A 22,392-nucleotide genomic window follows, 5' to 3' on the forward strand; every position below is an offset into this window, starting at 1 on the left:
TATCGCCAATCTTTGCACTGGGCCTCCAGAAAGCATCCTTTTTCCATTTCATTTCATTTCATTTTTATGGCCACACCTGTGGCATATGGGGTGGAATGCGAGCTGCTGCTGCCAGCCTATGCCACAGCCACAGCAACACCAAGTCTGAGCCACGTCTCAACCTACACCACAGCTCATGGCAATGCCAGGGGATTGCCATGGGGAGCCTTAACCCACTGAGCGAGGCCAGGGATTAAACCTGCATCCTCATGGATATGAGCCGTGTCCTTAACCCAAGGAGCCGCAATAGGAACTCCCTTTTTTTTTTAATTACTCAATCAATTTTATTACATTTACAGTGGTATCATGATCATCACAACCCAATTTTATAGCATTTCCATCCCCAAACCCCAGCCCATCCTCCCCACCCCCAACCTGTCTCCTTTGGAAACCGTAAGTTTTTCAAAGTCTGTGAGTCAGTATCTGTTCTGCAAAGAAGTTCATTGTGCAGGAACTCCTTTTTTTCCTTTTTCTGTTTTTTTATTTTTAATTTTTGTTTTGTTTTTTAGGGCCACACCCGTGGCATATGGAGATTCCCAGGCTAGGGGTCCAAGCCAGCCTATACCACAGCCATAGCAACATCAGATCCGAGCCGCATCTGTGACCCACACCACAGCTCACAGCAATGCCAGATCCCTAACCCGCTGAGCGAGGCCAGGGATCAAACCTGAAACCTCATGGTTCCTACTCGGATTCATTTCCACTGCACCATGACGGGAACTCCCTTTTCTTTTTTTCCTTTTTCAATATAACACCTTATTCTGAAAAGTCAAAGGACCTCTTAATCTTTTCAATTAAAAGAAAGACATGCCACACAGCACGCAAGGGACCTCAGCCACAGGGAAGGGTGGGAACTAGCTCTGAAACTATCCATGGAGAGTTTAATAAAATTCCTGCTGGCCTCTAAACAGAATAGCTCCTACTTTGATTTGCATTCTCATTCACATATTGGTATTGACTGCTGTACCTGCTTTTTTTCTTTTAAACAGCTTTATCATCGTGTTTACGTGACATAAAATACACTGCGCATATTTAAAGGGCACTATTTGATAATGTTTGACACATGTACACACCCATGAAACCATCATCCAAATCAATATAATAAACAATTCCACCGCCCTTCCAGACTTTCCAGGTGCCCTGCTTGCTCCGCACTCCCCCCTACCCTGTAGCATCCACCACCTTCCAAGCAGACTCATCTGTTTTCTGCAACTATGGATTGGCCTGCATTATTAAAATTATTATTAAAGTTTTAGGCAAATGGACTCATACAGCATGTACTCTTTTTTATGCTTTTTACCATACAGCATAATTTTTTTTTCTTTTCACAGCTGCATCTTCGGCATATGGAAGTTCCTGGGCTAGGGGTTGCATTGGAGCTGTGGCTGCCGGTCTACACCACAGCCACCACAGCAACACCGAATCCAAACCACATCAACTTACAGCAATGCCGGATCCTTAACCCACTGAGTGAGGCCAGGGATCAAACCTGCATCCTCGCGGACACTATGTCGGGTTCTTAACCCACTGAGCCACAACGGGAACTCCCAGCATAATTATTCTGAGATCCCTCCATATTGTCCCATAAATTCATTCATTTTCATCGTAGAGCAGTGTTCACTGCGTGGATGTACACAATTTACGCATCTATTCACCTGCCAATGGGCAGCTGGGGGCTATTACAGATCAGGCTGCTGTGAACTCCCCTGTCCAAGATCGTATGTGGACACAGTTCACTTCTCTTGGGTAAATACCTAGGAGTGGAATGTCTGAATCACATGGCAGGTGTATATTTATCTTTGTAGGAACCGCCCAGCTGTTTTAGCAAACAGTTGTATAGTCTGACATTCACTGCCACCAGCAGAATATGAGACCTGCAAGTGCTCAACAACCTCGCAACACTGGGTCAGTCTTTTTCATTTTTGGCCATTCAAATAGGTGTGATGGCATCTCATGGTGCTTTTAATTTGCAGTTCTAGTGACTAACAATGATAAGTATCTCTTCTTGTGTTTATCTTTGTTGAAGTAACTGTTCAAGTCATTTGAACTTTTAAAATTGGGTTGTTTACTTATTAGGCTTCAGTTCTTTACATACTCCAGATACAAATCTTTTGTCAGATATATGATTTCCAAATCTCTTTCCCAATCTGTGCATGGATTTTTCATTCCTTCGAGAGTGCCTGTTAAACAGCAAAGGATTTTTAAATTTGGATGAAGTCCAATTTGTCATTTTTTTTTCTTTTATGGATCAGGCCTATACATTATTATATCCAAATAAATCTTTTCTTAACCTGGGGTTATGAAAAGTTTCTCATATGTTTGCTTCCAGAAGTTCTTTAGATTCAGGTTTATATTTAGGGCTATGTTTTAATGCCCTTTTAAGTTAACTTTTGTGTGTGGTGCAAAGTATGGGGCCAAAGTTTATGCTTTTGCATACGGGTATTCAACTTTACCAGAACTATTTCTTTTTCTTTTTCCCCCTCTGTACAACATGGAGATCAAGTTATTCTTACATGTATACATTTTCCCCCCACCCTTTGTTCTGTTGCAACATGAGTATCTAGACATAGTTCTCAATGCTACTCAGCAGGATCTCCTTGTAAATCTATTCTAAATTGTATCTGATAAGCCCAAGCTCCCGATCCCTCCCAATTCCTCCCTCTCCCCCCGGGCAGCCACAAGTCTCTTCTCCAAGTCCATGATTTTCTTTCCTGTGGAGATGTTCATTTGTGCTGGATATTAGATTCCAGTTATAAGTGATCTCATATGGTATTTGTCTTTGTCTTTCTGACTCATTTCACTCAGTATGAGAGTCTCTAGTTCCATCCATGTTGCTGCAAATGGCATTATGTCATTCTTTTTTATGGCTGAGTAGTATTCCATTGTGTATATATACCACCTCTTCCGAATCCAATCATCTGTCGATGGACATTTGGGTTGTTTCCATGTCCTGGCTATTGTGAATAGTGCTGCAATGAACATGCGGGTGCATGTGTCTCTTTTAAGTAGAGTTTTGTCCGGACATATGCCCAAGAGTGGGACTGCGGGGTCATATGGAAGTTCTATGTATAGATTTCTAAGGTATCTCCAAACTGTTCTCCATAGTGGCTGTACCAGTTTACATTCCCACCAACAGTGCAGGAGGGTTCCCTTTTCTCCACAACCCCTCCAGCACTTGCAGAACTATTTCTTAAAAAGCCATTCTTTCTCCACTGAATTGCCTCTGAACTCTTGTTGAAAATTAATTGTCCTATATGTGTGAGTCTGTTTCCATTTTTCCTTTCTTTTATTTTAAAAGGAAGTTCCCAGGCCAGGATCGAACCTGTGCCGCAGCTGTAACCAGAGCCACAGTAGTGGCATCTCTGGATTCTCAGCCTACTGAGCCACCAGGGAACTTCATATTTTTCTGGACTCTACTCTGTTCCACTGATTTACTTATCATACTGCCTTGATTAGCACAGCTTTAAAACAAGTCTGCTCACTTTGTTCTCATTTTTATCTTTTTATAGCTGCACCTGTGGCATATGGTAGTTCCCAGGCTAGGGGTCGAATCGGAGCTGCAGCTGCAGCCTATGCCACAGCCACGGCAATACCAGAAATGAGCCACACCTGCCAAATAATCCACTTGCCACAATGCTGAATCCTTAACCCACTGAGTGAGGCCAGGGTTTAAACCGGCATCCTCACAGAGACGTTGTTGGGTCCTCAACCCACTGAGCCAAGACGGGAACTCCTAAGCTTGCTCACTTTATTCAGACATTGAGGAAGCTGAGGCCCAAGGGTCAAACTGGTTTGCTCAAAGTCCAAAGTATATTCCATTGGTGCCACATGATCTGCTAAGATTTAAGTCTTTTACATGTCAGGAAGAACTCTACGCCAAGAAAAAACTATGTCCATATGACAGAGATCAACATATTTTTATGAAAATATAGTCTCATTTTCATGATGAAAACAAGGCTTAAATCTATGAAAGATACATCTGTAGCAAGAGCAAAGAAACGCAGTACAGTCACAAAAAGCCTAACTCTCTGACAGGTAGGGAACCTCCACCTCCCCAACCCCGTCAAGGCTTGTCCCCATCCCTCAGGTGCTCCACAAGCTCTAAGCATTTTTGACCCTGGCACCTTGATGACACCAGCATTCTGTGTGCTTCTTCATTATTGGCATGTGATGCAAACAATTTAAATTCTCGAATGTACCTGTATTTGCCTACATGTTATTGAAGAAGCTACGTTCTGGGACAGGAAATATAAGTGGTTTGGTGTGTGATGCAGTGGGATGTGGAGGCAGGAGCTCTGGAGGAGAGGTGGACATGAGTTGAAGTCTTCCCTCCATCACTTTGGTCAAGTTAGTTGACCAAGCTGTGGGGTCCTTGTCTTTTAAATGGAGCTTCATGAAGTGTCAGGCAGATAAATCAGGTCATGCTGACAGCATTTAGCACAGCGCCTGGCAAATATCAGGCACTAATAGCTGACAGTTCTTAAGAGTTTACCATCATTGTCATCCAGGGCCTCCCCTCTCCTCAGCGGCCCTGCACTTGTTCTCCAGGCTCCCCACCAGCTCCCTCTGGGCTGCTTTCCGGAGCTTTCCATTCTTGTCACTTTCTAGCTCCTGGTTCCTTATATTTCTTGGTCTCAGCTTCCATGTGATACTCTGAGTTGAGTTAATAATCTGTCCTTCGTGTGCTATCACAAGTCTGCTCTCCGCATCGGCGAGTCTGTTTCTTCTGTTCTGTCGATAGGTTCATCTGCGCCACATTTTAGAGCCCACATATATCCAATCACTTGCGGTAGAACACGATGGAGGATAATGTGAGACAAGGGATGTATGTCACTTTGCTGTACAGCAGACATTGACAGAACATTGTAAATCAACTATAATAGAAAATTAAAAAAAAAAAAATCCCTCCTTCGTGAAAGCTAAATGGAGGGGTCTCTGGTTGTCATTACCACAGAGGCCTCTCTACAAAGACAGACGAATTAGCTCCTCCTGACAGTGGTCCTCACAGTCCACAATGCTGCTCTGGGGTTTCTGGGGGCACTGTTACTCCAGGGGGTCCGAGAAGGGGTGCTGGGCCAGGTGCATCATTGGGTCATGACAAAATGCATCCTAGGGGAGGTGAACTAAATCCTTTACCCCTCTATGAGAGAGTCTAAGTAAGTTTGGTCTTCACAGGTCATAAAAAGCAAAGCTATGGGATTCAAATGACTGAAATCCCAAGAAGAAGAAAAAATAAAAAAAGTAAAAAATTTCCTTCAATACTCGACACTTTTGTTTTTCTACTGCAGAAGTCTTGAAAGTTCATATTCTTTTTAAAAAATGTTTTTTTCTTTTTACAACTGCACCTGCAGTATATGGAAACTCCCAGGCCAGGGGTCAAAATGGAGCCTCAGCTGCAACCCTGGAAGCAACACTGGATCCTTAATCCACTGAGAGAGTCCAAGGATCGAACCTGCATTCTCACAGACACTGTGTCAGGTTCTTAGCCTGCTGAGCCACTACAGGAACTCTGAAATTTCTTTTCTTGATAAAAAAAAGAACAGTTAACATTTGAAAAGAGGTACATTTTTAGAAGCAACATGTTACATCAAAGATCGTCTACATTTTAAATGAGATATGATTATAATAGGTGACTGGAAAATGGGAATAAAACAGGATGCTGATTCAATACACGTACAGTTAATACCATGCTAGTGATTTTTTTTTTTTTTTTGTCTTTTATGCCACACCTGCAGCATATGGAGATTCCCAGGCTAGGGGTTGAATCAGAGCTGTGGCCGCCTGCCTACACCACAGCCACAGCAATGTGGGATCTGAGCCGGGTCTGCGACCTAAACCACAGCTCACAGCAACATCAGATCCTTAAGCCACCGGGTGAGGCCAAGGATGGAACCTGTGTCCTCATGGATACCAGTCAGACTCATTTCCGCTGAGCCATGAAGGGAACTCCTAAAATTAACACCATTGTTCATTAATGCGTGCAAAGTCAACCCAGTGGCCTTCTTCAAGTATTCCTCCTTTTCCTTTTTCTTACTTTGTCTTGAAACTACCATTTCAATGAGCAAAACAGAAGCAATCTAAATATAACCATGGACTTCCTCCCCTCCAGGCATAATGTACCAATGAAAACTTTTCCTGATGATGTAATCCAGCTATTTTCATTCTGGTGCCACTGGCTCTCTCCCTTTATGTAGAGCAAATGGCAACAGAATCTCTTCAGAAGTATTTGAAAAGTGAACAGACATGGCTTCAATGTACAACTCTCACTATGTCTACCACCTCTCTGATGTTTGAGAACTGTACCCCTTTTTCCACCATCAAGGGAAATACCGTAAGATCTTGACAGAACATGAGGTGCTATGCCAGACGTCCAGGGGAGAGCCTTACACATGGCAGGCGTCTCTACTAAATGCTGGAAGAATGGAGCCACAGGCTCAAGCTCAAGGGGCAAGGGGCCCCAGAGTTTAAGCAGGCATCCCAAAGAGCCGCTCGAAGAGAGACCTAGAGGGTGACCATGGGCTCTGGCATCCCCCTTCCCCATCCACAACACCCAAGACCGACCTTTGTAAAAGTGTTTCATTCCGTTACAAATATCACAGGCAGTTCAAGTGAAGAATTTCAGAGTCAGGCCCAAGACGAAAGAAATTTTAAGGAGGGAAAGCACAGAGGGCTAATGAGCTCCTCAACAGATAACAGCAGAACTGGGTTTCCTTGCATAAAGGAACCTTTTAAATACATTTCACAGTCACTTTCCACCACCCTCTCGCAGAGCCTAGCAGGTAGCTGGCTCTCGGTTAACTTCTGTTGAATTACCATGAGTGTGTTACCAACACAATGAGAACTTCATCTGCAATCCCCAAACACGAACTCTTGTTTCAGCAGCATTCATTTCAGCCACAGAAAGAGATGCCTGATTTTGCCAAAGGATATGTCTGGTTCTTCCGAAGTTCTCCTTTCAATACACATAGTGAGACCCTTCCATAAACACATAGTGAGACCCTTCCATAAATATAAAGATATATGCCAAGTTCAGTTCTATAACAGTAGTTTACCAAGCCCGTTAGCTCTGAATATATGAATACATACAACTATGGCCTCATCATGTCAAATTTCCCAATAATCCTGAAGTTGTTACTGGGTAAAATTGTTCTGCTTTTGAAACATAGACGAATAAGAAGGTATTAGGTAAGTGCCTTAAAATTAGTGTTGGATAAAACTCATAGCTCCCAAATCAAGAGGCGCTTATAAAATTCCAAGCATTAGGAACAGATAAAGTTGCCATCTCCTTTGTATCTAAAGGGGTCATGAGATGCTAGAACTAGTTAAGCAAAGGAGGCTAGCAAATAATCCCTTCTTCAGGAATCTGAGTGCTGGACCCACTGATTATCTTGATAACTTTGTTTCATTAAGATCTTTCTCAGAGGCTGAGATTATCTTAAGCTTCTCCCTACTCTCCAATTCTGAATTCTTATGAATTTGATCAAGTAATTAATTCTCTCTTTTTTTTTTTACCCTCACTGTTAAATTCAAAAGGGCAAAATGGGGGAGATGAGCAGGAAGAGTATTTGAGGCCAAGAGGTCAAAGTCAAGGTAGTTGAGCTCAGGCATCACCAGCCTCATCCACTTCTCACTGGCCTCCCTCTACTTCTCAAAATCACTTGCTGAGCAGAGGAAAGTTTTGTTTCTCAGCTAGCAGAGTCAGGGGGGAAGGTGCTCTCTAGGACTTAGAGCCAACTATCTTCCTGCTATTGATTCATTTAGCAATCCCATAGTCTTACCCGCAGGAGAAAATTCATTTATTGTAAGCCTTGTACTCTTTCACTTTGGAGGACTTTCAGGCCTTGAGCAAGGAACAAAGACAAACTTCTGAGTTTACCTCTAACTTTCCATGTGCTCCACACAAAGAACACAAACAAATTCTTCAAACCCTGGTCACTTCTCCCCTTCCAACAGGGAAACAGAACTGATCCAATTCAGTCATGTACGTAGTCACTGGACAGCTCAAGGAATGGGCAGGACACGGAGAAGGGCCCTCTTCCCCAGTCCAGTTTACTGAGGATTTAGACTGGGGCAGTCCTGTTGTGACCCCAAATCAAGTTCAGATCCGTTTCTCAATTTAAAAATACAAATTTCTTTTTCACTTAAAGATCTTCTCAATTACTAAGTTTTCATTATATATCCCAAGCATGGTGCACCCATTAAAAGCCCTTGAAAGGAAGATGATTTCATACCAACTTAACCCCAGGGGGGGAAAAAAAGTATTTAAATGCGCAATTTATTCAAAATAAACATCCATTTCTGACTTGGGGAAGTTCACCTTGATAAGCTTTGGAGTTCAGTTAGTTTTCCTTCCAGAGCAGATGACTCCTGAGTCATGATTGAAAATATCACTCATTTTAATAACGATAACAACAACTGACCAAAACAACAACAACAACCCACACACATCAAGGAAAAGATCTTTAAAAATGTATTTTCAGTGGAAGTAAAAATCCTACGCAAAATCTAAAACCTTCACTTTAGGAGAAATGAATACTGAAAGCACTTCTTGTGCTTTAAATGACATTAGAGGGCTCTGAAAGTTATAGTTTAAAAATACTCTCTAAGAATACAAGCCAAATGACTGCAGGATTATAAGTTCTCTCTCCCAGTTGTTCAGGTATTAAAAACAGGCACAAGTAAGAATAGCCTTCAAAAAAAAAATTAAAACAGCACATGAGTAATGCAATTCACCCCAATAAGAGTGTGACACCAAGGATCTTTTCCTTCTTTTACAAAAGACCTCTATAATGTCCCCCTCACCCCCCCTCTTTCCTGCACAGTCCTTCCTCTTTCAATACAAAATAAAAAGTAAAAAGGACACACAACTAAAATGACAAGCAAAGGGCACATTCTTGGGTTCCTCCGGTAGAAGCCCTGGTCTTGATGCTGGAGGCCGCGTAGAATTCAGCTTCCCCTGAGGCATTCTGGCACTTGCTGAGTTATCTCACACTATCCTCAACTTTCCAGTAGAGATTTATGGATGATGAGCAAAGCCAATCACCTGCCCAGGTCCACCTCTGCCCCCAACACCATCCTGCCCCCTAGTGACAGCCCAGATTTTCCCTGCAAGTTCCACGCAGGGACCAGGCAGTGTGGACCCCGGGAGTCCATGTTACCTGCCTCCTCCCCTGCTTCTCCCTCATGGCCAAACCCCTCCATCCCCCAAACAAAACCACAGGAGAGAAAACCAAGGCGCTCGTTGTTCACAAGGGCCAAAAAGTGGCAACAATCTAAATGTCCATCAATTGATGACAAGCAAACTGTCCTACATCCAAGTGGTGGAATATTATTCATCCATGAAAAGGAGTGAAGTACCGATCCCCCCTACCGCATGGATGAACCTTGAAAACACCATGCTGAGTGAAAGAAGCCAGGCAGAACACGGCCACGTATGACATGGTTCCATTTATATGTAATATCCAGAACAGAGCAAGCCCGCAGAACGAAGAAGCAGATTAGTGGCTGCCAGGAGCTGGGGGGAGGAGAGCTCAGGAAGTGATAATGGGATTAAGATTATGGGGTTTCCTCCGGGGGCGGGGGGGTGATGGAACTGTTCTGGAACTAAACAGTGACCATGGTTGCACAACATGGTGAATGTACTACATGTCACTCCAGGTAAATTTTACATAATGGGTATTCTACCATAATAAAAAAAAATTAGCAACAACAAAAACAAGCTACTGCTCTTCCTGGCCACTGTTTCATTTCTCCCCACTCACTCACCACCAATATTTTCTAATACATGGTTAACACGAGCTACCTTCATTTTCTCGGCCCTCATGTCATCCTTAAGCCCCTAATTTGTATTTTTACTCCAAAAGACCTCCTTTTCCTGTGCACCCATAAAAGTGTGGACAACTACTTATAAAGGTTTCTACACATGTTTTAATATAATTTGTTCTTGGAACACAGTTAACAGCCTCCTCCTTGAAACACTCTCTGCCCTTGGCTTCCCAGGATGGCGTTTTCAGGACCCTCTTGGACCATGTTGACCTCATGTTTCCTTCTCGGGCTCTCTTCAGCCTCCGCACCAGTGGGAACATTCTCCCAGGCCATCCTGTCCTTTCCCAGTGTCAATTTGCCCCACATCACTCTAACCCTCCTGTCTCAGGGCACGGTTCTCTCACCTACTGGGGTCAAGCTCCATTTCCTCATCGGATGGAGTTGGAAAACCTGCTCTTGACATTTTCAGACAAAGCTGGTTCTTTCATACCATAATGAGCACCACGTGAGTTTGCTATTGCTGCTCTGTGAACTAGCAAATTAGCACCGCACAGATTTATCCGCTTGCAGTTCTGGTGCTCGGATTCTAAAATGGCTTTGTTGGGGAGTTCCCGTTGTGGCTCAGCAGTAACGAAACTGACTAGGATCCATGGGGATTTGGGTTCGATCCCTGGCCTCGCTCAGTGGGTTGAGGATCCGGTATTGCCATGAGCTATGGTGTAGGTCGAAGACTCGGCTCAGATCCCATGTTGCTCTGGCTCAGGCATAGACCGGCAGCTGCAGCTCTGATCTGACCCCTAGCCCGGGAACTTCCATATGCCACAAGTGTGGCCCTAAAAAGCAACAAAAAGAAAAGTTTGTCAGGCTTCATTCTCTCTAGAGGCTCTGGGATAGGATATGCTTCCTTGACTCTTCCACCTTCTAGAGGCTGCCTGTGTTCCTTGGCTCTCGTCTCTGACCACCTGCCTCTCTCCATGAAGACCACTGCCCAGCCTGATGATCCAGGATCATCTCTCATCTTAACCATCCACAACTTAATCACAGGTGTGAAGTGCCTCTTGGCACATGTTAGGAAGACAATCACAGGTTCTGGGCAGTAGGGAGTAGAAATCTTTAGTGGGTAGTGGGAGATTATTTAGTTTACAACAAACACTCCGAGGTCCTGAGGACATACTTCCACAGCCTTTTCTTTTGGACATGTTTTTAACAAGCAAGGACCTCTGCCCTCCGTATTTCACAGGTCAGGTGCTGGCTTACGGACAAACAATGCACAAACAGTCTCCATGCGACTGCAAATTAAGCAGTTTTCTGGGAACCCTGATTCCAGGTTATTGAGAGCTCTGTGGGAGGGGGAAATCCACGCATTTCCATTCATCTCCAAGAGAGGAAAAAGTGCTAAGTCACGGACCAGCAACGGAAGGAGACAGCAGAGGGCACATAATAACATTCAGAAGATTTCTTCAGGCACTGGAGAGAAACACAGTAAAAGGGTGACACACTCAAAACACTACTGAGTTCTTAGAGGCCTCGAACATCAGCTTGTCTCCAGAATGAGAAGCAGAGCGATCTGTCATTGTTTTGGGCCACTTGTTTGTGAATTTCCTCCCCATCCAGTCTGTCTTGTCTTCTTTGATGCATCCTATTGCTTCCCTTCGTTCTTGTCCATTTTTCACCCCTCCTACATCAAAATGTGTGTGTCACCAGGCACAGATGTGTACAGATACAGATTCAACCTTTAATTGGGTTTTCTTATTGTAACTGGAGCGATAGTGATGTGTTTGCCTTGCTGAAATGTGCAGGCCACAGGGGTAAGTTTCAACAGCAGTCTCAGTAGTCTCAGCTTCTCCCACCCACTGATGGCCCAGCTCTCTCTCGCCCCCTAGTGGTGGCCAGCACTAGAAACACTGCCAAGCGCGCAGAGAAATCATTCTAAAATAGCTGTCAGAGACTAAATATTGGTACAGATTTTACACAAAAGCCTTCACAAAATCTTACACAAACGTTTTCAAATATACAGTATTCTGGCCTAGAAAACTATTCACTTTATGTGCTAGATATTTACTTTTTAAATTTTTGTGACTGGGGTGCTATCACACAATCAACTGAGAAACTAACAGCAGTGGACAGTCTAGCAAAAAAAGTCCCAAAGTCTGACGAAGAGAGCAAATAAATCAATTGTGGTACAGTCACTCTATGGAGTATTATACAGCTACAAAAAATAAGGAATCACGGCTACAGATAGCAACATGGATTGATCTTTTTGAAAAAGGTTTAGCGTTAAGACACTAGTTCTAGAAGGCTATATAAATATGGTACCATTTTATAGACCTCAAAAATGACATTTTAATATGAGACATGTATATGTAATTTAAATATATGTATATTTATACACAATTACATATATTTGCATGTGTATACAAACACACATATATTTTCTTAAAAAGCAAAGGAAAAAAGAACACAAATATCACAACTACACTTGCTTTGGGCCCAGGGTGGGGGTGGCTTGTAGGGTAAGGGAGACACAATAGCATCAGCCCTGGCTGGGGGAAAGTTCGTATATATTTGTTTTATTGTAAGGTCTACAATTTGTATGTGACATATATTCTTCAATATATCAAATACAATCATTTACCAGGTAACTAAGGAGTAGGTACAGGCTCTAGGTTGGACAGACTGATAGCTGACAGACGGACAGATGATAGCTGATAGACCGGCTGACGGAACCCTGGGATGGAGTGTTCAGAAGAGAACACTATGTCTTCTCAGGGTCATTCTTGTTTGAATTATCCAAAGACTATAATTTACAGCACAGGGATTGTAAGTCTTATTCTGGATGATACAAAGAGTTTCCAAATTTTACTCCAATAAGCTTTCTTGGGGCAAATCACAAGGACACACATCCAGGCCCTTCACTTGTACCTGTGGCTTAGCCTCAGAAAGGAGGGATTTAAGAACTTTTATCCCACACCCTCAACACCATCTGATCTTGCAAATTCATCATTTTAATTTTTTTTTTTCATTTTAAGGCCACACCTTCGGCATATGGAAGTTCCCAGGCTAGGGGTCAGATCAGAGCTGCAACTGGCAGCCTACACCACAGTCACAGCAACACCAGATCCAAGCTGCATCTGTGACCTACACCACAGCTCACGGCAACACCAGATCCTTAACCCTCTGAGCAAGGCCAGGGATCGAACCTGCATCCTTACAGATACTAGTTGGGTTCTTAGCCCATTGAGCCACAACAGGAACTCGCATCATGTTAATTTCTTCCTTAATAATACATTAATAATTTTTCTTTGCCCCAATCTTATAAGGTTTAGTACCAAGCAACCCTTGGGCTGGTCAGGGCCTCCTGTAGTGCCTCTGATATATTCCTGATATATTCCTGAGGCCCCTCCTTTGAGCCCCTCCCTGACTGCTTCTCTGGACTCTGGCCCTGACTAGAGCTCTGTAACCAGAGCCCTGTTTCTGGATAGAAGTTCAGGAGCCAGAGCCCTGTTGTGAACTGAATCCCTGAAGTGGTGGGTCACCTTCCACACTCACTGTCACAGGCCGCACCCTGCCTGTTGGACCCTCGCCCCTTTCACTGAACATCTTCCATCTCCCTTCATGTTAAAGGCTATGCATGTTCATTATAGGGGGGAAATGTAATAAGGATAAACAAACTCAAGAAAATGAAAACCACCCATCTTGCCCTCACACAGAGCTACCAGACATGCACCAAGGCATAACCGTAGTGTACTGTGCATTATAACCCCCTGCAATACTTTCAATCTATACTTTTCCTAGAATTTGCAATAAATAATACATTCTCATATCCCTAAATACTCTTTTATAACATGATCTTAATGAGCTCCAGTTACGATAGCTGCATTAAAAAAAATTTACTGGTATTAAAAAAAAATCAGGAGTTCCCGTGGTGGCGCAGTGGTTAGCAAATCTGACTAGGAACCATGAGGTTGCGGGTTCAATCCCTGCCCTTGCTCAGGGGGTTAAGGATCTGGCATTGCTGTGAACTGTGGTGTAGGTCGCAGACGCAGCTCGGATCCCACGTTGCTGTGGCTCTGGCGTAGGCCGGCAGCTGCAGCTCCGATTGGACCCCTAGCCTGGAAATCTCCATATGCCATGGTTGTGACCCTAGAAAAGGCAAAAAGACAAAAAAAAAAAAAATCACCCTCATATACGGCTTCTGCCCCAGGGCCTTTGCACTTGCTATTCTCACAGCCTAGAAGCTCTTCATCCAGACACAATTCACACCCTCACCTCCTTCAAGTCTTCACTCAAAACATCTTCTTCAGTAAAGTCTTTCCTAAGCACTTGATTACAAGTTGATGCCCACTGCCCACCCTCCCACTCCCCGATCCCCTCTCCTATTTTAGTTTCCCTTAAACATGGCTCACCACCTAACATTACATATTGTAGCAATTTATTCATTTGCTGGCTCACTCACTAGACTATGACCTCCAGGAGGAAAGAATTGTTTGTTTTGCTTTTTGTTTAATTCCATAATTGCCTAGAAGTACTGGCAATAAAGGCACTGAGTAAACATTTGTTGAAAGGATGAATGAACAAATACATATATAGTTTTCCGAAAGGACTAGAAAAAAATAAACAAAATTGAAAGTGAGTTTAATTTATGGGGATTATAAGATTTTGAGTTTTATTTTTTATAAGTTCCCTATATTTTCAGGTGTTTTTTTTTTTTGTCTTTTTTTTTTGTCTTTTTGTCTTCTTTCCAGGGCTGCACTGGTGGCATATGCAGGTTCCCAGGCTAGAGGTCTAATCGGAGCTGTAGCCGCTGGCCTATGCCAGAGCCACAGCAACGCCAGATCTGAGTCAAGTCTGTGACCTACACCACAGCTCACGGCAACGCCAGATCCTTAACCCACTGAGCGAGGCCAGGGATTGAACCCGCAATCTCATGGTTCCTAGTCGGATTCGTTAACCACTGAGCCACGACAGGAACTCCCATATTTTCAGTTTTCTAAATTATCATGTATCACTTTAAAAATCAGGGAAAAAGTTATGTTTTAAATACTGCTAGGCAAATATGACTATAAATATTGTTTTGGAATAAAGAAGAGAGAGAGGAAGAGAAAGACAGAGAGAGACATAAAGACAAATAGAAAGACAGAGCCTTCAACTATCTATGAAGTCTTAATTTATGGTGAAATAATCACAACATAGGCCGAGGCAAGTTAAGAGAAACATTAAATAACTACCTATTATTCTTCCTTCTCTGATAATTTAAATTTATTGAGGCAAGAACATTATTAGGTAACAATTGGTCCAACTTAATTATTTTATATCTTTATAAGTGAACTGCATTCTCAAATCCTTAATAATGCAGGATCCAATACCTAATCAAACCTAATAAGCAAGGGGGTTAAGTGAATCTAAAAACATCGATTACAATGATCAGAGCTGGAATTTTCATTTGTTACCAACTGGCTATACACAACTAAGGTGCTACCATAGAAAAAATTTTAGGAGTTCCCGCTGTGGCTCAACGGTAACAAACCCAACAACTATCTTGAAGATGCAGGTCCAATCTCCAGCCTCGCAGAGTAGGTTGGGGATCTGGCGTTGCCATGAGCTGTGGTGTAAATTGCAGATGTGGCTTGGATCCTGCATTGCTGTGGCTGTGGTGAAGGCTGGCAGCTGCAGCTCCGACTGCATCCCTGGCCTGGGAACTTCCACATGCTGCAGGTGTGGAAAAGAAAAGAGAAAAGAAAAGAAAAGCCTTTTTATATATGCAAAGATGAAGTAGCTCTAAAATAATGGGGGGGGTGATTGAACTCACGTTAAGTAAGATTATAGAATTATATTAATTTAAAAGAATATCAAAAATTATCAAAACCAAAAATGATAAATTATAATAAACTATAACACTGAGTGCTTTTCACTTAGGACTCCTGAGAATTAAGTCATTTAGGGGTCACCTAGGGGCTGATGCTCACAGACTCACAGAGACCCTGACCTCTGGTTTTCTGCCCACATTTTAACTTGATAAATCTGCCTGAGTACAAAGATTTCACATGAAAGGAATGAACAGCCAGGAACAGGTCCAATAATTTATCACCTTTGCCAGTGAAACTAGTGGGCTATGAAATGTACTTCCTGTTTTATTTTCTTTATTTTTTTTGAGGTTTAGTTGATGTATAATACGATATAAGCTACAGATGTACAATAGAGTGACTCGCAGCTTTTAAAAGTTATACTCCATTTGCAGTTATCATATAAAACATTGGCTATATTCCCTGCATTGTACAAGCTATATCCTTGTGTCTTATTTATTTTATACATAATAGTTTGTACTTCCTGCTTCATTTCATTTAATTAATTAATTTATTTATTTATTTATTTGTCTTTTTGTTGTTGTTGTTGTTGTTGCTATTTCTTGGGCCGCTCCCGTGGCATATGGAGGTTCCCAGGCTAGGGGTCGAATCGGAGCTGGAGCCACTGGCCTACGCCAGAGCCACAGCAACACGGGATCCGAGCCGCGTCTGCAACCTACACCACAGCTCACGGCAACGCCGGATCGTTAACCCGCTGAGCAAGGCCAGGGACCGAACCCGCAACCTCATGGTTCCTAGTCGGATTCGTTAACCACTGCGCCACGACGGGAACTCCTCATTTCATTTAATTTATTTGTGGGCCAGGCCCGTGGCATGTGGAAGTTCTCGGGCCAGGGATTGAACCTGAACCACAGCAGCGATCCAGGCCACTGCAGTGACAACACCAGAACCTCAACCTACTGCTCCCCGAGAGAACTCACTTTATTTTTAATGCCTAAGAAATACATCAGCTGCTGTTGTGAAGATGCTTGTCAATCTCAGGGAGGCCTTTTAGTTTAATGGACTTCTGAGCGAAAAGAACAGCCCTTAAACGTCCGGCATGAGGCATTTTTAAAAATGCAACATTTTTTGATGCCAGGACACCACCGTCGATGAAGAACGAAGACGCAGAACTAGACCTCTCATTGGCCTCGAACGACTTTACAAACTGCTGGTGGTCCTGTGTTCCATACTTGTCTTCAATGGGTCTGATTGTCAAAGGATAACTTTTTAAAAAAGGAGCACAACAGACTGGAATCCGGATGGGGAGCTCTGAGAAAATTTCCGACCACGGCGCAGCAGCTCTGGCCAGGGTTCACCATCTCTCAGTCGCTGAATGGGCCCGTTCTTTCCCAAGGGAGAGGAATAGCAGGGCTTCGCCTCTCCATTGTGCAGTATATGACTACAGAATTGTGCTCAATTATTATTTTTGAAAAAAGGGAATAAAAGGCCTATTCGGATTCCTCTGTTGCAGGGTGGGGGCTTTCAAGAGGTGCTTCGCCTCCAAGCTGGCCCAGACAACTCCAGCTAAAGACATCCCCCAGCACAGATATACTTCTGCTAAAATCGAGCATATTCTGGATTTCAGTGAATATTTTCTTTCCGAAGAAAGGAATTTTTTATTTAATTCAAACAAATGCACCCTTCATAGCAAGACTTTCTTTTAAAACGCATGGAGATGTGACTCCCTTATTACGGGTTTGGCTGAAATTTTAAAATACAGCTTCCAATAGTGTGCCTTACTAGAAAAGTGACAAAAATGCAAGTTACAATGTGATGTCAGACACTTTTGAAAATACTAAACCTGTAAAGTGTAGTAGGCTCAATGCATGAGCTAGCGCTGTGCCTAATAGGAAAGAAAGAAAACTTTTCAGCTACCACGTGACTATTTAATGCTTTTTACTTGGTGATCCATCCTGTCTACGGAATCGTGATGAGTAATGATGATCATAAACATAAAAAACGCAGTTTTCACACAAAATTCTGATCCACAGAGGAGACAATTCAGCAAATGCTAGTTGACTTTTCACTTTTAACACAAGCATAATGTTGTGTCAAGGATTTAATTAATTAGACAGCTCTTACTTAAGTGCTCCAATTCGTTCTGGGGTTCTGAGCTGAGGCAAGCTCAGGACGTGGGGTTTATAAGCAACTCTTGGCTCTTTTTCTCCAGCCCAAAAAAAAAAAAAAAAAAAAAAAAAAGACCCAGCTTGAATGGTTTGACTGTCAGTTATGTGGAAGTTGACCAAAGGCAAAAATGGCATTTCATCCACAAACTGGGGCCACAGAATTGCTTCTCTTGAGGGTAGGTTGTGGGGTGGGAGGGCAGAGGAGGGCAGTGGGAGAAAAAGAAAGAGAGAGAGAGAGAGAGAGAGAGAGAGAGAGAGAGAGCGAGCTCAGAGGAGGAATCCTGGAATTTGACCAAGCTGGAGGCAAAAAGCCCACAGCCCTTGCTAATCCCTGCTGGCTCTAGAAAGTCTGACCCTGTTAATTGTCTGCTGCGCCCCCTCAAGAGTCCACTCAAGGTGAGGCAAAGTAGGCCCGATGCCCTTGTTACATCCTTGGAAAGCCCTTCCCCGCTTCCCATGGAGGACCCCCGCCGAGGCATCGGGAAGCTGGGGAGGAGGGTGTGAAAATCCCAGAGCTCTCCACCTTACTTTCCAAAATCTGTGGCATCTATGAAAACGCTACATTTTCTGTAAATTGACACTGGATATTAAAACAGGATTTATGAAGAGAATGGCTCCTGCATCTGGGTTATAATGTCCAAAACAAAGAACTGGGGAAAGAAATTTTGAATTATCAGTATTTCTTTCTAATTTATACTTACTGAGAAAAACCAGGCCAAACTGAAACCCATTTTATGTTTCTGAGGTAATGGGCCCAATTTCTCCTTTGTTAACAGGCTTTTTATTTGGCCACAGTCACATGAGAATAAGAGCTATGATGATATCAGGGGTCAGGTTTCATCCCAGCACTAGGAGTGAGTCAGTCACAGAAGATGTTAATTTGGTTTGGTTGACAGGCCGCTCTGTATAAATCCTGTTCCGATTGCAGAGTCAGGGCTTTCTGTTTATTAAAGAAAAAGGTCGAGCACGAGCCCTTCTCCAAACTCACCCACTGACAAAAACACTTGGAGAAAATGAACTTTCTGGGTGCAAAAACTGAAATAGGAATGGCTTCTGATTAAAACTATCCAATTTCTGAGTTCCCGTCATGGCTCAGCAGTTAACAAACCCGACTAGGATCCATGAGGATGCGGGTTCGATCCCTCACCTCCCTCAGTGGGTTGAGGATCCGGTGCTGCCATGAGCTGTGGGGTAGGTCGCAGACGTGGCTCGGATCCCAAGTTGCTGTGGCTGTGCTGTAGGCCGGCAGCTGTAGCTCTGATTGGACCCCTGGCCTGGGAACCTCCATATGCCTCAGATCCAGCCCAAAAAAGCAAAATAAATGAATAAATTAAACTACCCAATTTTTATTGCTGATAACATCAGAAATTCGACGGTGGCATTACTCTTCTTTATTAGTTAAGTGCCACATGTCATGCTTAGGAATCCCTTTCCTGTACGTACACACCACCATCTTCACGCTCAATTTTGCAGGAAACACTTGAAGCCTAGCTGACAACAGCAAATTGTCCTGGCATCTGTGAAATAAGCCATTAGGATTATAGGAAGGAAAAATATTCCTTTTCCCCCCAGTTTTACTGAGATATAATTGACACATAAGATTGTGTAAGTTTAAAGTATATCATAGAACTTGACGGATGCCCATATTGAGAAACAATTACCACAATGGGTAGTTTATACATCCTTCAATTCAGGTAATTACTTTTTTTTTTTTTTTTTTGGCCATCCTTGTTGCATGTGGAGGTCCCCGGCCAGGGATCCAACTTGCACCATAGCGGCAACCCAAGCCACAGCAGTGACAATGCCAGGTCCTTACCTTAACCTGCTGCGCCACCAGTGAACTTCACTAATGACTATTTTAGTGTGGCGGTGGGAGGACATTTAAGATCTACTGTCTGAGCCACTTTCATTAAACAAGACGATACTGTCATGCTAACTCCAGTCACCCTGCTGTCATTAAGCTCCCAGAACTCATTCCTACTACAACTAGAGGTGTGTGCCCATTGACCAACCTCATCTCCTCGCTTCCACCCTCAGCCCCTGGCAACTACCAATCGACTCTGTTTGTTTAATAGCGACTTTTTCAGATTTCACATATAAGTGCAAGCAGACAGTATCTGTCTTTCTCTGTCTGACTTATTTCACTAAGCATCATGCTCTCCAGGTTCACCCAGGATGTCACAAATGGCAGAATTTCCTTATTTTTTAATGGCTGAATAATATTTAGCTGAATAATGGCTGCATATTAATAATACTCCACAATAATGTGGAGTATAATTTTCTTTATCAATTCATCCATTAGTGCGCACTGAGTTGTTTCCATGTCCTGGCTCTTGTGAATGATGCTGCAATGAACGCAGGGGGCGGGTGTGGACATCACTTCAAGACAATGATTTTATCCCCTCAGATCTGCACCTAGGAGTGGAATTACTGGACCATGTGAACGTTTTATTTTTAATTTTTTGAGCAACTTCCACACTGTTTTCCACAGTAGCTGCACCCATTTACATTCCTACCAAGAGTGCACAAGAGTTCTCTTTTCAAGGAGCTCTTTTTGAATGTAAAAGCTCTACAGTGGCAATTTGAAGGTAGAAAGCTCCATTGTTTCATCACCTTTTGAATGAACTTCATGTCCCTTGAACAAGCCCCATGGAAAAAGGCCTGGTCCCTTCTGAGACTGAGCACAAACCACTAGAGAAGTGCTGGGAAGAGGAAAAACGAAGCCTGGCTGACAGGCCTGGGAAGCCAGCTGTGCAGGCTGCGATGGGGATAAGGGGATGGGCGTGTTGATTTCCAACTACAGCCCAGGGAGGGCGGGTTTCTGAGCTCAGCACCTCATACCTTGGAAGTGCAAAGACCCTCTTCCCACCTGCCTTCCATGAGCAGAACAGCACCCCTTCTGCCTGCAAAGCTTCTCCTATCTAGCTGTCACTGGATTTTATTCTCAAAACAAGGTGGTTTTGAATTTTTCAGTGTTAAAAACACAGCACTATCCAGTACCAGATGCCAAGAATCACTGCAGACAACAAGCCAAATCAAGATCAAAGAAATTAGAGGAAAACATACTTTAATTTCACATCTCCAAGATGATAAACAGAGAGCTGAATGAAATTGCACGATGGAAAATGCAGAGGACAAATTTCAGAAAGTTTCCCTTCTAGTGTGAATTAAATCCCTTTGAAAGAGGCACTGGCCAAACAAAAGGTAAAAGGATCACAATATGAAAAGAAAACAAAACCCCCTCAAAGCACATCACAGACTTTTTAGACGTGGAAGGGATCTTTGAGAGGATTCTCTCTCTCTCTCTTTTTTTTTTCTGCTTTTCAGAGCCGCACCTGCGGCATGGAAGTTTCCAGGCTAAGGGTCGAACTGGAGCTGCAGCTGGTGGCCTTACACCAGAGCCACAGCAATGCGAGATCCAAGCCATGTCTGTGACCTACACCACAGCTCACAGCAACGCCAGATCCTTAACCCACTGAGAGAGGCCAGGGAGCGAACACACATCCTCATGGATACCGGTTGGGTTCCTTACTGCTAAGCCACAGCAGGAACTCCATGATTCTGTCTCTTACATCCTCATTCAGCAGATGAGAAAACTGAGGTCAAGAGGAGGAGGAAACTTGGCAAGATCACTAGCTGCAGGGTGGAGAGCAGGATGGAAAATCAGCTGTATCGGAATATCTATCTGGGTGATTCTGAAGTGAATGAGACCGTTCCTAAAAAAGGCTATTTCCAGGACCATGGCTGCTCTGGGGGCACACAGGCCCCTCCCTAAAGGCGAGGAATATGATACATCTTAAGAATGTCATATTATAAGGAGCTACCCATGCCCTGACCAAACCCAGTGCTGGCAAAATGAGATCCCTGGTCCTGCTGTGCTCACTAATGGCTAATATTTTTTCCAAAACCTTATCAAACCCGCCAATAGTTTCTAGGTTACGTGCACAGAGGAGAGTCTCCCAGATAACTTGCAGCTATTTCAGAAGGGTTGTGGATGGCAAGGGCACCAGTAGAGGGGGCATGCCTTGACCAGCAAACTGAGTACCAGTAAATCTGAAAGAACACTTCATGAAAAGGCTTTTAAAATTCCTCTGAAATCAGGAGTTTCCATTGTGGCTCAGTGTGGGTTGAGGACCCACACTGTCTCTGTCAGGATACAGATTCAATCCCTGGCCTCACTCAGTCAGTTAAGGATCTGGGGTTGCCACAAGCTGTGGCGTGTGTCACTGTGGCCATGGCTGTGGCACAGGCCTCAGCTGTAGCTCAGATTCAACCCTTGGCTCAGGAACTTCCATATGCCACAGGTGCAGCCCTAAAAAGAAAAAAAAAAAAATTCCTCTGAAATTACACTAGGTCACTTGGTCAAACCTTCACCCAACCAGAATTAGGGAGCACGTGCAGTTTCTTCACCTGACAAATAGGAAAACACCTACAGAGAAAGCTTAAGACACTTATCCAAGGAAGCCCCGTATGTCTCTGCGGCAGGACGGAGCCAGGCCCAGTCCTACCAGGCCAGGGTGGGTCTGTGCCTGGAGGATCAGGTTTTCCTCCTTAGAGCCTGTGTCTCGCTCTGCTGAGTCTCTTGGCAAGCACCTTCTGCTCATGAAAATCTGGGC

General features: G+C 43.5%; 1 protein-coding gene and 1 long non-coding RNA gene across 2 annotated transcripts in view; both read right to left on the bottom strand.

Moving 5' to 3' along the window:
* The window catches only part of RETREG1 (reticulophagy regulator 1), a 151,905-nt gene that overhangs the window by 78,483 nt on the left and 51,030 nt on the right, over positions 1-22,392 (bottom strand). The window lies entirely within an intron of this gene.
* On the bottom strand, positions 15,555-19,478 carry LOC146395458 (uncharacterized). The gene is made up of 2 exons (XR_014830821.1): positions 16,441-19,478; positions 15,555-16,134 (listed from the first exon to the last, which is right to left on the bottom strand). It is a non-coding gene; the product is annotated as an uncharacterized LOC146395458 (long non-coding RNA).

This window comes from Sus scrofa, chromosome 16 (assembly GCF_054392235.1).
Source record: "Sus scrofa isolate SSC_HxYL_T2T_F1_AM1 chromosome 16, Sscrofa_HxYL_maternal_Yorkshire_Landrace_v2.0, whole genome shotgun sequence".
NCBI classification, from domain to species: Eukaryota; Metazoa; Chordata; class Mammalia; order Artiodactyla; family Suidae; genus Sus; species Sus scrofa.